Source organism: Astatotilapia calliptera, chromosome 11, assembly GCF_964374335.1.
Source record: "Astatotilapia calliptera chromosome 11, fAstCal68.1, whole genome shotgun sequence".
NCBI classification, from domain to species: domain Eukaryota; kingdom Metazoa; phylum Chordata; class Actinopteri; order Cichliformes; family Cichlidae; genus Astatotilapia; species Astatotilapia calliptera.
Window position 1 is genome coordinate 37607326 of NC_137432.1, and position 16572 is coordinate 37623897.

General features: G+C 41.9%; 1 pseudogene across 1 annotated transcript in view; it reads right to left on the reverse strand.

Moving 5' to 3' along the window:
• LOC113032854 (CD276 antigen-like) overlaps window positions 1–16572 on the reverse strand; it is a 233851-nt pseudogene that overhangs the window by 11488 nt on the left and 205791 nt on the right. The window contains exon 4 of the transcript XR_013912340.1: window positions 3772–4152. The product of XR_013912340.1 is annotated as a CD276 antigen-like (transcript). The remainder of the gene's footprint in view (window positions 1–3771; window positions 4153–16572) is intronic.

A 16572-nucleotide genomic window follows, 5' to 3' on the forward strand; every position in this document is an offset into this window, starting at 1 on the left:
TTGCGTTATTTGTTCCTGAGCAAGTTTGTCTGAGATCAAAGTTAAGATGAGACTTTATTATTTTAACAGATTATTCTGAATTTCAACTAATATGAAAATATTTCATCCAGGAGGAAATCCGAGCCTTTTGAGCAGGAGCAGAAACATCTTGAATATGATGCTGATGCTGTATGTGGAGCTCCGTAAGACTTCTTCAGAAATAATCAAATTATGTTTTTACTATTTATTCGACTCTATTCTAAACACCAGCCGTCTGTTGTAAGTTTGAGGAGTCTAAAATCATTCTAACATCTGACATGTGAGCTGTGCACACATGTATGATCACCCACGACTGCAGACCTGCTGATGGTTCCAACATCATCATTAAGTGTGCAGACAACACCACGGTGATTGGCCTCATCAACGACAACGATGAGGCCGCCTACAGGGAGGAGGTGGATCATCTGGCTGAGTGGTGCGACACAAACAACCTGCTGCTTAACACTGAGAAGACCAAGGAGCTCATCGTGGACTACAGGAGGAATGCTGACCCACATCCAACCATCTACATTAAATGGACGGCTGGGAGTCCACATCTCCGAGGATCTCATCTGGACGACCAACTGCTGCAAGCTGGTCAAGAAGGCTCACCAGCGCCTCTTCTACCTGAGGACTCTGAGGAAGAACCACCTGTCCTCAGACATCCTGGTGAACTTCTATCGCTGCACCATCGAGAGCATCCTGACCAACTGTATAACAGTCTGGTACGGGAACTGCTCTGCCTCGGACCGGAAGGCGTTGCAGAGGGTCGTAAAAACTGCCCAGCACATCGCCGGAGCACCACTTCCTGCCATAAAGGACATCTACAGGAAGCGGTGTCTGAGAAAGGCTGGGAAAATCATCAAAGACCCCAGTCACCCATCACATGGACTCTTCACCCTCCTGCCCTCTGGGAGGCGCTACAGGAGCCTCCGGACTAAGACCACCAGGTACCGGAACAGCTTCTTCCCCACAGCTGTCAGACTCCTGACCAGAGATGGGCAGTAACGTGTTACGCATTACTGTAATCTGATTACTTTTTTCAAGTAACGAGTAAAGTAAGGGATTACTATTGCAAAAACGGTAATTAGATTACCGTTACTTTCCCGTAGGAACGCTGCATTACTGCGTTACTAAAACCGTGATTTTTTTTGCGAGAATGTCTCATGACAGTGACATAAGCGAGTGCACCGTTAGTGACAACAGCTGTGTGCAGATCAACAATGGATCACATATCGAGTGCGGAGAGAGTATGAGCGTGCAGCGTTTAAAGCGTGGAAGTACTGACCTTACTTTGAGTTTGATTCCATAAAAAGTGACAAAAACATTAGTGTCCGCTGTGCGTGGGAAGAAAACTTCTTTTTACAGCGAAAAACCCCTAAACTTCCAACAAGCACCGAGTAGCTACGACGTAATGGGAAACTCACAGAGAAACTCACGGATTCTTCCACTGACCGCGGCACACCTGCACCAGGGTAACCCTCCGCCTACCCCACTCCTGCTTTACAGGTGAAAATAGAGCAACAGGACCGCTGAGTCTTTGACTTTATTTATTTTCTGCTGTGTTTTACTTGCATCTATTTGAAAGACTGAGTGTAAACACACAAAATATTTTATTTTATGAGCTGGAATGTGCAGAAAATAGGTTTAAATGTTAAACTAATTTCTTCCAGTCAGAGAGTGTTGCAGATAATTTAATGTTTGCTTGATGCATAAAGTTAAAAGATTAAAACTAATAAAACAAGTTTTAAAAAGAGACTTTTCCATTTGATTACATTTTGTATGATGGATTATGCAGCAAAAGTAACTAAGTAACTAAGTAATTAATTATTTTTGAAAATAAGTAATCAGTAAAGTAACGGGATTACTTTTTTGGGGAAGTAATCAGTAATTAGTTACTGATTTTTTCAAGTAACTTGACCAACACTGCTCCTGACATCTGACCCACGTTAACACGTGGACTGGACACACATGCACACAACCACCTATAACTGAACACACACAATGGACAAAAACAAACAAATGGCCAACTGGACCCTCAAACACACAATAATAACATGGACTGAACCACCACTCACAACCACTAGCACTTTATACAGCCTCTGTAGAAACTATCCACATATCTCACTGATCTAAACTGCACTACTGTATGATTCTGTATAAACAATCATTACAATATGATAATTATAATTCTAACACTGTTTATAACTTGTATGTTTATATTTCATATTTCTGTATAGTTTTCATATTTATAGCTTGTATACTCACTACAGCCTGCACATACTTATAGTCACAGCATATTCATGACATACCTTCATACCATGTTCATTGTAACAGACCCATTTCTGTAATATATCTATATTGTGGCTAAAGCACTTTAATAATAATAATAATAAACTTTATTTATAAAGCACACTAAAAAACCAAGGGTATACCAAGGTGCTTGACAAAAATAAAATAGGAAAAGGGAGATGGGAGGGAAAAGAGAAAGGACCAGGCACGTATCAATTATAAAAACCTTGACAATCATAAGATATAAAAGTAGTTCACAAGCATAACGGATAAAAATGTACCAACGCACACCAAGTGTTAACTAGGTGGAAAGGCAAGATTAAACAAATAAGTCTTCAGCCGTGATTTAAACAGTGGCATAGAGTCAGACGCCCGGATAGCGACAGGAAGGTTGTTGCATAAGACCGGGGCAGCTACAGCAAACGCGCGGTCACTGCAAGACTTCAGCCGAGAACGAGGTTGCTCCAGAAGAATTTGAGTAGCAGATCTAAGTACTCTGACAGGAGAGTGTAACCTGAGAAGCTCATTGAGGTAGCTCGGCGCCAAATTATTAATGGTTTTGTAGGTGAAAAGTAATATTTTAAATTGAATGCGGTATTTAATTGGAAGCCAGTGCAAGCCAGCAAGAACAGGAGTGATGGAAGAAAACTTCCTGCTACCTGTCAAAAGGCGTGCCGCCGCATTCTGGACAGTCTGCAATCTAACGAGAAGGGTGGAGGAAAGGCCAATGTAAAGAGAGTTGCAGTAGTCCAACCTGGAAGTCACGAATGCGTTTTTCCAGGTCAATGTGCGGAATACAGCGCTTAGCCTTAGAAATGAGGCGCAGCTGATTAAAGCTAGACCTCACAACAGCAGACACTTGCTTGTCAAATTTAAGCGAGCTATCCAGTAGTATGCCCAAATTACTGGCATAATCAGAAGGAGAGCTAGCAAAAGGCATCAGAGCAGCGCACAGTTGGTCGCGGGGGATTTTACTATCAAACACCACGATCTCCGTTTTCTTTTCGTTCAGGACAAGAGAATTACTCTTGAACCAACCTTTAACCTCATGCATGCATTCACGAAAATAGTGAAAAGACAGCAAGATCGTCAGATCCATTTCTGGATGGATGCAAACTGCATTTCGTTGCCTTGTACTTGTGACGTGTGCAATGACAATAAAGTTGAATTCTATTCTATTCAATGATATTTTTTATTAAGAGATGAAGTTTCACTCATGTAGGGACTGCTGATACTTAACTTTTGTTTGTTGAACTTGTGATGATTTATTATAAATTCTTCATTACTGCTGGTGTTCGACTCTATGACGCTGTTAGATCAGATTCATCTCTGGATGTTATAACACAGACTAAAGTCAGCGAGGTGTTCTTTAGATCACTAACAACATAAATATAATTGCGTCTGTAGATTCCTAATATAATTTATAGAGCAGGTGTTTGTGCTGGCACAACATGTTCTTACCAACAACTCTGACAGTCACTCCTCTGCTGATATTAAAATGTACTTTTGTGTGATCGACTTCCATCCTGAAGCAAAAGGTTGCGTGATCTCTCTGCTGCACGTCTCTGATCTGTAAAGTGCAGTTTGTCTTCTTGTCTCCCAGATATTCAAAGCGTTGTTTGTGATTTTTTGAATCACTGTCGTACACAAATGGTTTGTTGAGCTGACAGAGCTGATGCTGCTGGCTCTGATACCAGACAACTCTGATGAGCTCTGGTGGAACTTCTCTCCCACCATCACTGAAAGTCTTCAGAGGTGTGAAGGTGCAGGGGAGGGTGGCAGTGGATCCTCTGACAGCACAGGTAGACGTGAGAGGATAGATCACAGTTTGACCCACAGCACCTAAAGAAGAGCAAACACAGAGCTGAGATTCAAACACAGTGACTCAGTTTAGAGACAGAAAATACAGACTGCTGTGTGTGAAGCTCTAAAACAAAGATTCAGTTCAAACAATCAGATCTTTGAATCTGGAATCAAACGCAATCAAAAAGTGTCCCCAGATCAACTTCAGATTTAAAGATTCAAACGACTTTGATTCTGTGTTCTCGTTCTGTTGTTTCTGAAAGAGATAACATTTCATACGCGTGAAGCAATCAAGATATCACGAAAAAGGCTTCAGTCACAGTGGAGTTTGTTCTTTAACAACAGTTTGATGTGAAAACAGAAGCTTCATCATCATCACAGTCAGAGTCTTACCTGCCAGCAGGAACAGGAGCCCCCACAGCCTGTTTTTGTCCCAAACTGCCATCCTTACATTTTAATGAGCCGACTGAATGACTTCTTTAAACGTGCGGTCAGCAGTGCTGATGAAGACACTGGCTGACATCGTCTTAGCTTTGTGGTCGTGTCTCATTTCCTCTGATTTTTTCGAGACCTTTTGAGAGCATTACCTGTTACTGAAACATGTCATGAAGTGCAGCTTTGGTGAGGAGGAACTTAAATGTTTGAGTTTCACTGGTAGCTCTATGAAATGCACCACAGAGAGGTGGTCGTGCTGGTAAACAGGCAGTGAAGTCTGATTGATTTCAACCAAGAGGAAAAGAAGCAGAAGCGGTTTGGCTAAAAATAATTCAAAGTAAAACCAAAAAAAACATCAAATCCATCATCAGTGTCACAGTCAGAGTCTTACCTGTGAGCAGCAACAGGAAACCCCACAGAGTGTTTTTGTCCCAAACTGCCATCCTTACGTTATAAGGAGCCGATTTATTGTTTGAATGTCTGCAGCAGGGCTGATGAAGACACTGACAGACAGACTGAGACGCTGGTTTGTCTTTGTGGTCAGTGTTTCACTTCCTCTGTTTGTTCAAAGCTTTACTGTTACAGTACTGTTGAAGTACAGGGAGGAGAAAACAACAGGTTAGAGCTTCACTGCTAGAAGTGCAAACAGCTGAAGAGAGGGGGAAACAAGAAGGGCTTTACTTTTACTTTCACATGTTTATTGTTTCATGTCACTAATTATTATCATGCTTCTGGCATTTACCTTCATGCTCGTGCTCTCATCCTGCTGAAGAAACCTCGCCCAAAATATGTGGAAGCCTCATGAGTCCTTCAACAAAGAAAAGCATTTTAGGTGCTGTTAAAGAACCTGGGTAAATATAACAAACCTCAGAAGACAGAAAACACATTTAAATCAATTTCAGTATTCGACATTTATATAGTTAAACAGAGCAACACTCGCCTCAGGGTGACAGGGATTCGCAGACGTGGTGATTCACAGACAGATGAAATGTAAATGTAATGTAAACAGAACTGGTCTCAGCACAGAAGCCGTTGTTGTGCCCTCTCACACACCACAGCAGACCTGTATGTTTGTCTGCTTTTTGTTTTTGGAGTGCGTCGTGTTACAGATGTTAGCTAACCAGGAATCTTCTACAGCAGGGGTGTCGAACTCCAGGCCTCAAGGGCCGGTGTCCTGCAGGTTTCAGATCTCAGCCTGGGTCAACACGCCTGAATCACATGGTTAGTTCAAGAACTCAAGTTCAAGACATGTTGAGGAGGTAATGTAGCCATTTAAATCAGCTGTGATGGATCAAGGACACGTCTAAAACCTGCAGGACACCGGCCCTCGAGGCCTGGAGTTGGACACCTGTGTTCTACAGGAAACTGTTTTGATGTTTCTATTTATAGACCGCATGGTAGAAAAGTAAAGGTTGGAGGGAAGATGTCAAAGCAATGACTAGCAGCCTTCTTACTTCACAGGTATGAGTGGAAAACAGATCGAGACAAGTGGCCAGCTGTGGTTTTTACAGCTGCAGGAGGTGGCCTCTCACCTACTAAGAGGAGGAAGTGGTGTTTATGGTAAACGCCCCTGAGCTAAGTGCCTTTATTTACATGAATGATTCACAGGTTAGTGCAGAACGTATTGTTTGTTATTAGGTGTGACGTGACTAAATCCTCCCAAACTTCAGGATCCTCTCTTGTCCTGTCTAATCTTAGGTTAGGAAATCCTCAATAACACCTCAGCCTCGTGTCTCTAAGTTGGTCTCCAAACCGCTCAGCTGTCCCTCTCATCTCCTCATTTCTAATTTCTGTCCAATCGGATCACCTCCAGTGAAAATCTTAACGACTTCAGCTCTGTGTTTCTGTTGGTGCTGAAATATCTCAGGTAGTCTGCTCATAGCTCTTTAGGAATCAACTTATTGGTGATTATTTTTGCTATTTGTTGTAGATTTAATTGAAGAAATAGTCGAAGAGTTCAGCTGAGAACAAATGATGTTTAGGCGACACAGAAAAACCTTTGTGGATCCTGGAGAACTATTAAGAAACTCTGGCTCCCTGGAAGCAAACTATAAAGAAATGTGTGGTTACTTTACACTTTCCATAGTGCTGTATATGTACTCAATGATCACTAAAATAGAAAACACCCAGTGAGTGACAGTTCTCTGGGTGAAATGCTTTGGGGTACTGAGGGAATGCTTGGTCTGCTTTGAGCTCACGAGAAGGAAACAGTATCTTAAACTGCCGCCTGCACACTTTGCAGACGCATCTCTGAACACAGATAAAAACAGGAAACTGAGGCGACAGTTCACACAGCTTCGCCACAGTTGGACAGCAGACTCCTGGAAAATGTCGTCTGGTCTGATGAGTCTCGACATTTTCACGCTACACTTTGGGCTCATCAGTACCATCTGAGCATTATTCAAACATCACAGCCTCCTTGAGTACTCTGTGCAAAAGTTTTAGGCAGGTGTGAAGAATGCTGCAAACAAAGAAAGCTTTCAGAAATATAAAAGTTGAGCCATGAGTCCCATTCACAGAGTTGGGGAATGGCTGCAATCACAGCATTGTAAGATGGTGACAGATGTACCCTTAGGCCCCTCCTCCATTCAGAGATGGTCTTTCCCTTTTCACGTAAATGGCCTCCTTGACTCCGCCCTCAAACCAGCGCTCCTCCCTGTCCAGGATGTTACATCCTCATCATTGAAAGAGTGTCCACTGGCCTGTAGGTGTAAACAGACTGCAGAGTCCTGGCCTGACGAGGTGGCTCTGCTGTGTTGTAGCCAGAGGTTGTTTGGTTTCCCCGATGTATAAATCCTGCCAGTCCTCCTACACTTAACAGCGTACACTATGTTACTCTGTTTGTGTCGGGGACCCGATCCTTGGGGTGGACCAGTTTTTGGCGCAGCGTGTTTTGGGGTTTAAAGGTCACAGAGACCCGGTGTTTAGAACAAATGCATCTCAGCTGCTCCGATACTCCTGACACGTACGGGATCACTACAGGTTTTTGCTTTGGCAGCAGTTGTCCTTCTCTCCTGGATCGGCTGGAGCTTTCTTTAGGTGCCTTCCCAGCTTTGACAAACGTCCAGCCGGGATAACCACATTTACTCAGGGAGGAGACAGAAGGATGTGAGGAAGCCTTCATCCACAGATGATCTGTGCTTAGTTCTCCGGGATGTTTGGAACAACCTACCAGCCGAGCTCCTTCAAAAACTGTGTGCAATTGGACCTAGAAGAAGGCAAAGGCTGGTCCCACCAGATATTGATGTGATTTCTCTTTTGTTCATTCACTGCATTTTGCTGATTGATAATAATAAATGATTAGCACTTCCATTTCTGAAAGCATTTTTTCTTTACACCTGCCTAAAACCTTTCAACAGTTTTAGGCATGTAACATGTCACAAAGCTACAAACATCTCAAACTGGTTACTTGTTGGACAAGTAACTGAGAGCTGGATTCAGATTTCAGCCCAGTAGAGCACTTTTGAAATATGGTGGAGCAGAAGATTCACATCAGCGACCTGCAGCCTTTGTGTGATGCTATTATTAACCCCGATTCTTTTGTCCCCATGATAGAACAGAGAAAACCGACTCATAGTGTGTTAAAACATTTATATTTCTTTTTATTCAATCATCTTCCGGAAGAGAGACCCCTGCACAGCCCAAACGCCAGTTGCAGGATCTCTAACATTAGAATCATAAACTGTGCCTCATATAGGTTTTATTTTGGTACTTTACACGTCACACAGGTTCAAACATTGCTTATTTGGCAAAGTTCCTCTTTTCTGTGTCTTATCTATTAATATGCCTGTGCTGAGCAAAAGTCAAAAGTGGCCTTGCTCTACAAGCCTTCAGTACATAAAACAATATAATAGGAAAATAAGGATACTAAGGATATTGATTTCATGACACCATCTGTCCTTATGGACTAACGTCTCTGAGGAACGTTTCCAGCATCTTACTGAATCTCAGGACTAAGAGAGCTCTGAATGCAAAAAGGGTCCAAGCCAATACTAGCAGGGCATCGCTAATCAAGGGTCCAGTCAATATATCTGCTCTGTGACAGCAGGTAATAAAGTAATGGAGCAATATTCAGCCTGCAGCTTCCTGTGGTTAGCTGTTTACTGACAAATATGGGTCACCAACAGGAAGCGTCAGCCACATGTAGGTTATAACCTTCTCTCTGAGTGGGCACTTTGCATGTGATGACAGCTGAAACAGTACACAGTGCAGACTTAATCACAACGCTGCGACTCAACCACTTTGTTATGGAATCTGATTTAGAGCAGAGATTAGAAGCAGGAAATGCCTGCTGAGGTCGGTGTAAACCAGTGGAGGCAGGTTTACACCGACATTAACAGGTGTTAAGTGTTAAAGTTGACTTTAACATGAGTGCAGAGAGAAAATGTGATGTTCCAGCACTCCTTAGAAAGAGAGCGTGTGTGATTCAGTGAGTGATGGTGTTGAACGGGACTCTCAGTTACAGGTCAGTGGTTGATTTTGTCATCATACCATCAGATCTGCAGTTTCTTGGACACACGGGTGAAGAGAGAGAAGCTCAGCTGATCAGCACTTGGTGGTGACTTGAATCAGGTGCTTGGTACCCGACAGACCTGGCGTTTCTAAACATATATGTCCCGGGAGGGTCTTGCAGAGGCCTCTTCCACATGGTGGAAGCATGAGCTGCAGCCTCAACATGGACCAGTGTGGCCCAGGCAGCGGCTGAGAGGAAAATTCAGTAGGAGTTTGGACAGGACATGAAGCAAGACTTTTAGCTGGCCCTGAAATGATTCTAGCAAACTGTAACTTGATTTGAGAGGAGGTAGTGGCCACTCCCACTGCCACGCCTTCCACAGAGAACATCGAATCGAATCCGGGGAAGAGGAGAAGGACTCACCCATCACTGCAGGTGAGGTCATTGTAGTAGTTGTGACAGTGACGGAGCAAATCTCCACGGGGTGAGATGAAATGAGCTGTGGTTGGAGCGTCGCTGGTCTTTGTCTTAGAGACAGGAGGAGCTCTGTCATTTGTCTCTATCACTGGCATCCTGGTCGCTTAACTGACGTCTTCTAGGGATGTCCTACAGGGAGGAGGCTCCAGGGCAGAGCCAGGACACGCTGGAGAGATCTGGCTCTTTGCTTGGCTGATCACCCTGCTCTCCCTGCTGCTTAGACTGCAGATGGATGGAAAATTTCACTTCTTCATGCGAGTTGGAATATGGCCAGATTTCCTAACGCTTTGCAGCAGGAGCAAAGTCAACTTTTAGTGTTAAAAAGCTACAGTTGGGATTTACTAAAGAGGCACAGTGAGAGTTTTGAATCAGAAAGGAGCAGACAGGGCTCATTTTCACCGGACTTACTGAGGAGTTACAGAACACACAAGGTTGTGGGGAGAACCTTTAAATTAAGTTTTATTATTTTGATGGTGGCAGGAGTGTTCATTTATTTTGAAAGAACAAGGAGAACAGAGCAAATGTGAAGAAAAACAGTTTGTGATGATTACGATAAAAAGAGACAGCAGCAGGTATATTACAGGTGATAGTGGCGTTGGCCTCATTCTTCTTCGTTGGTCCTCAGTGACGTCTGGAGGCTGCAACAGAAGAAGAAGACAGCAGCCGACAGGTCGGTGCTGATAAACAGGCTCAAACTCCAAATCATGACAAGTGATGCAAACAGAGAAAACTTTGTGATGATTCAGATAAAAAGAGACTCGGTGTTCAGAGGAAGCATGACGGTCTGACAGAGAAAGCCATCTGTGACCGTTGCTGAGGCTTTTTCTCATCCTCAGCACCGACAGTGTTTGTGTAATTACTCTCACTGCCAGAAGGGGGAGACACAGCTCCAGCCTGCAGGGAGAAACACTGCAGCTCTGGATTTCCAACAAAGGAGTTTATAAATCAGAGTTTTAGTTAAATAAGTTAGCAAACAAATGTAAAAGAAGAAGCACTGCACTGAGTGTTTTATACCTGCGCAACACTGTGACTCACCTGAGCTGCCAGACATCTTCAGCTCTCTGCTGCTGACCTGCTAACAAGATTTCCTGAGCAGAAACAAGAAGAACAGTTTAATTTTCAATAAAAAATAAAAAATATTGTTGAAATGTTTGAAAGTATATTTTACAAGTGTGTTCGGCCATGATTTATCAGTGAAAAGTCCATTTTATTTTCCACTTTATTTTTATAGCATCAGATCACAGCAACAGTCAGCTCAAGACACTTTGAGGGTTAAAACTCTACAACATTAGGAAGTAGGAATGGGTGCAAGAGAACAACGAAGGAAGTAATAACTGAAGTTTGTTCTGAAAGATTGACCTGAGAGGGAGAGTCAAAACAAACACTGAGCGGTTCTTGTAGAGAACCACTTCTACTGTTCCTTAGATTTGTTAGTCTGCTTGTCCATCTATCACCGGTTAACAGTACGTTTAGTCACTGTGCTATCCTAGCCTGGAGGGTTGCGATCTCAGGGATAATAGTAGATCAGCATGGGGTTTTGAGGTTCGTTTTATTTATTTATTTTTCCCCCTTTTTTTTTTCCTCTCCCCCTCTTTCTTTTGGGGCGGGGGGGGGGGGGGTTCCAGAGGTTGGGACATATTTTTTCTGCACCTGCATTTTGGTACCTGAATGGCAAGCTCGCAAAGTCATCTGCTCTTCGTTTTATAAGCTGGAATGTTAAAGGTATAAATAATCCGGTTAAACGCACAAGGGCTTTTACTCATTTAAAATCATTGAGATCCGATGTTGTATATCTGCAGGAAACACACCTCCGATCAAGTGAACAAATTCAACGAATTAAACTGTTTCTCTGCTTGTCTGCATTGCCACAAATTGTTCTATTTGCTGATGTATCATAGAACTGTACTATATAGTGTATGTACGTTTCTGTGTTTGCTAGTAACTACCATCAACCTAAGGTCTCAGCTAATTTATCTTTGCAGAGATGTTCATTTGATTGTAACAGCAGTAGGAAAGAGCAGTAACAAGAGTAGGACAGCTAAGCTAATTATGGCTAAACATTTGGAATTTAATGAAAGCAAAACTTGACCTTGCAAAGATGGATAGGTTTATTTAGAAAGTCAGCTATTTACATTTAGTGTTCGTCCCAAGTAGGAGATTTTGAATTGAGTCTAAATTGACCGCAAATTTACTTAACTTGTTAAAATCAACCAGGCTGTTACTGAAGCAGTCGAGGAATTACCTTTGAGGTCTCAGTCATAGGTAGTAATGCAAAATCTAACATTACACTAACCTTATATTTTTGTAAAAGGCAAAATGGACTTTTTTCCAGGGTGGGGGAGTGTTTCATGTCTGTAAGTTAAAATTGTTATTTTTGTTGTTTCCTGATTTCTAAGAATTGGGAGAACAATTACATGCTAACAAAATGATGCATTTTGGTTGCCCATGTTTGGTGTTGCTTTGGGCTTAGGGTGATCACTGACGATGACTTACACCTAAAAGAGCTCAAAATCAGAAAACGTTGCTCTAAAACATGTTGACATGGTAAATGAAAATGAACAATAATCAAAATTGATCATGCAAACTGAAAGACTACTTACTATGTTTCTCTTGTTACTTCATTAGCCTCAGTGTTCTCAGATCATTCTTTACATAAAAGCACCCAGTTGTCTTGCAAAGAATGTGTAGGATTAGTGCAATCACACACATTCGAAGATACTGGTAGTTATTGTTTCAAATGCCTATTTCATGACAACCAGGCTAAATTCATCTAAGGGAGTATGAAAGAGATTATCTGGATGCTGAAATGATTGTTAAAATACATTAGGCCAATAATAGTAGACCTGTGCTACATTTGTCCAGCTAGGCAACACATATTTCTGCATAAGAGATACATGAGACACCCTTTAAATAAGCAAATTTCATGTTTAAAACATGGAAATGCAGCCAAAATGGACCATACAATGGCCTCAGTGAACACATCAGCACATAAGTAGAGATGAGGAAACTCAATCACATTAGACATTAATATGACTATGAGTAAATTATATATATTATATATTCTGTTACATGGTTTAAAGAATACAATGTGATAATCACACATGAGAACGCTGTTTCCAGTTATACAAATTTATTTTATTTCACTATTAAAGAAACCAATTATGTGAATAAAAGCTCACCACAAGAACATCTCCCAACCCAGTCTTACAAAGTTGCAGTTACAATAAAAAACTGTTGGTGAGCTAAAAAACAATCCTGGTGCTGATGCTTGTCACTGAACGTTTTGGACAGAGCTCTTGATTGAAATGCCTACCGTTGTGTGTAGGCATTTCGGTCCAGATGTTATGGAGTTCAGTTCAGCTAAGATGTATTTCTAAAGCACCGGATGGCAAAAATAGCCGCTTCTCGGCTGTTTATATTGTAAGGTAAAGACCATACAATATAAGAGAGAAAACCCCCCAACAATCAGATGATCCCCTGTGAGCAAACCCTTGATGACAGTGTCTGTGAAGGTTATCAGTCATCAAGGCCATAGTAGTCTAAGGAGCTTGGAAAGAAAAGCGCCTGGACTTCTTTAAGTTAAAGAAGTCCAGGCGCTTTTCTCCAAGCTCCTTAGACTTGGTGACGGTGGGAAAGAAAAACTCCCTTTTAACAGGAAGAAACTTTCGGCAGAACCAGGCTCAGTGAGGGGCGGCCATCTGCCTCGACCGGTTGGGGGGGGGGGCACAGCTGTTATAACCCCTGACGCAGCATAGCTTCTAATTCTGAAAGATACGTAGATACCTTAAACCTGCACTCTATGCAGGACACCAAGCGATGACACGACTTGCAGTACTATAGGAGTCTATGCAGAAACAGTTTTCTCTCTTGAATCTCTGTAATTTTTTTGCTACTGAGTGTCTGGGTGCAGTCACTCATTTTGGGCCAATTAAATCAAATGAACTTCCATTGTCTAAGTTATAGCCCTATTGAACCTGCGTTAACCAGCTTTAATAGGGAGGGCCAAAGTCGTAGTTGTGCTAAATTTCCTCGAATTCTCCTCGGAGATTTTCGAGTAGCTTCCTTTGTTCTTGAAAGTTCTTTTCCATTTGTCTCATCGCTTCCCGTCCATTCCACATCTTTTTGGTAAGGTCACTAACCGTATTTTCTAAGGCCTTATTTTGTTGTTTGAGTATGTCAACTTGGACATCGTAGTTGTTTATCAGATTGTTATGTTCTTCCTGTGAATCATACAGATTTTTCTTGACCTCTTCAAGCTCTCTTTTCATTTCCTCAAATTCATGGCACAACAACTCCTTTTCTCTGTTGGTCACGTTAACATCATGTTGGGAGTCTTTCTCAGTGGCTTTGAAGATCCGTGATTCTCCTTTCGCACCCTCATCGTGTGGTTTCAGTTCTTTTTGAGAATCACCACTCCTTTTGGAAAGCTCCTGGAGGTCCTGTTCAAGAAGTTCGTTATGCCGCCTCAATATGTCAATTTCATGTGCAAAGCATTGGCGTTCCAGGGTCTGTCTGAGCTGTTCACTGTCCGTTGTTTTGTTTTCCTCATTCATGATCCTTTTTCTTTCTTCACTCTCTTGTAACTCTTTAAAGGCTGTGTTTGCCTGATGGAGCTCAGTTTTAACAGCCTGTATTTCCTGTTGCATGTCATCTTTTTCCTTTTCAAAGTCCCTTTTCAGCTCACACATGCGTTTTATCATCACATCATTTTCCTCTCTTAAAGACTGGTTGTCCTTTTCCATGCCTTTCACTTTTATAACATAGCCTGCCTTTTTGCTTTGCAGCTCTCTGATTTCATCCTGCATTTCCTGCATCACCTCTTTGTGTTGCTGAATTTCTTTGCTATTGGAGCTTTGTGAATCCTGTAGAACTGTATTCAAATATTCCAGCTCTTGAATTCTGATGTGAATTGTTTCATTCTCTAGTTGCAGGTCTCTTTTCCTCTTGTTTTTAGAGAACCCACTTCGTTTGAAGAGAACTTCAATGTTTTTTTGGAGAATCTTGTTCTCATTTATGAGCTCTCTTTTTTGCTCCTTAAGGTCGGCGTTCTCGACTTTAAGGTCACGTATGGTAGAGTTTTGTTGTTTGAGAGTTTTATTCTCATTTTTCAGCTCTTTGATTTGCTGTTTAAGTTTTTCGTTCTCGGCTCTCATGTTGCATACAACAGGATTTGACAGACTCATATTTCAAATTGAAGTTGATGCTAAATCTCTGTACCAACTAAAAGATTTTTTAAAAATACCGTCAACTGTGTCAGAAACGCAAGTTTCCAGTAGTTTCCTGCCTAGTGAATTCTTCCACTCTCTTTGAAAGACTGCCAAGAGTGAGAACCTCTCCCCTATTTATAGGTTTTCGTGTGCTGATGTCATAAAGAAGACCAGAGATCAAAGGGATTCTGGTGAAACGTCACTGTGTCTGGTCTGGGCAGTTCTGAATTGAATAATAACAAAATGACGGGGGGCGTGTCTGGTAGCCATGTGAAGACGTGTTGTACAGGGCTCCTCAATGCAGGGCCGGCCCGTGGCATAGGCCGTATAGGCAAATGCTAAGGGCGCCGTCCATCAGGGGGCGCCACGCCAGTGCCATAAATGTTGAAAAAAAAAAAGTTGGTACTATTATTTCTAAATACAAAAAATAATCCCACGTTAATTAAAATGCAAAGTAAAGCTTAGTTAATAGAAACATTATTTGTTACAACATTACGCCCCCCCTCCCCGTACAATGCGCCCCCTCCCTTCCCGTATCATGGTTCCTTTTGGACACAAGATGTCAAAACGGCCAAAACTGTCAGGTGGCCAGGGAAGAAAAAGAGAGAAGAAGAGGAGGAGAAACGAGAAAAAGACAGAGGTAGGTAACGTTAGCCTACATGAAATTATTTGAATGTGATAGTAACCTAAATTTTTAGCATTAAGCTAATGTTACATGATTCGCTAATTGCTAATCAATAAATAGCTAGTTAACTGTTTTAACGTCAGTTAATATTGTGGAGGGGGCTAAATTGTTATGGAAAATAATAATGTAACGTTAGGTAATTACAGTACTCCCACCTTTCCCACCATTCCTCATTTGTATTCATCTTTTAAGCAGGTGTTTTTTGTTTACATTGTTATTGCCTTCTGGTTAGCTAACGTTTACCCTGCAGGTAATAGTCACTTTTCCACCCCTGTATATATTATAGTTGTAAGCCTAGTTGTTAAAGCGCACATCATTAATGTTAATTAAGCAATATCACATGAGAGGGAATGCTGTTTTTTAATATGAGCACTGCTGTGATTCGGTCAAAGATAATCATAACATAACATTCTCATATGATATTATACTGTTACTTTGCATTCTGCTATTCAGCATTTCACTGTAATGATGACAATAAATTGAATCTAATCTAATTTGCATATCAGTTAAGATCATACATATATCTCTTTGGTTTTTCATTTATATTATATCATTTCATTTTATTCCTGGAATCATATGTTTTTATTATTAGACTTTAATACTCAGTGGTGTCACATACTCCTCTCTTCAGATGCACTGTTGAAGTTTCTAAATCCCACCCCTGGGCCATCTACCACATCTACCGCTGCTGCCTCCACTTCAGCAGCACAACCCACCAGTGATGCAGCATCAGCAGCACCAGCAGCACAACCCAGCCATGATGCAGCAGCATCAAGCGGTCTTCCTGCTGCACCAATAGACCCTGCTGACTGGCCTTCTGCTTTAACTGAAAAGGTACGAACAGAGTTAGTTCACAGAGGTCCATTTGTAATTGATAGTGACTTCACATTCCCGAAACAGAAAGACGGGCGAAGGTGTCAGCATGATTATTTTAACAGACTCTTAATCAATGGGGAAAAGGTGAGAAGAACCTGGCTTATGTATTCGAAAAAAGAGGATAGCTTGCACTGCTTCTGCTGCAAAATGTTTTCCAAGAGAGATTACAAACTGAGTAGGGAAGGTCTGAAGGACTGGAAAAATGCAAGCCACTTGCTCAAGGTCCATGAGGATAGCCAGGAGCATAATGCTCACATGGCAACATGGAAGGACTTGGAGGTCCGTTTTGCGAAAGGACTCACAATAGATAAACAAGAGATGGCACT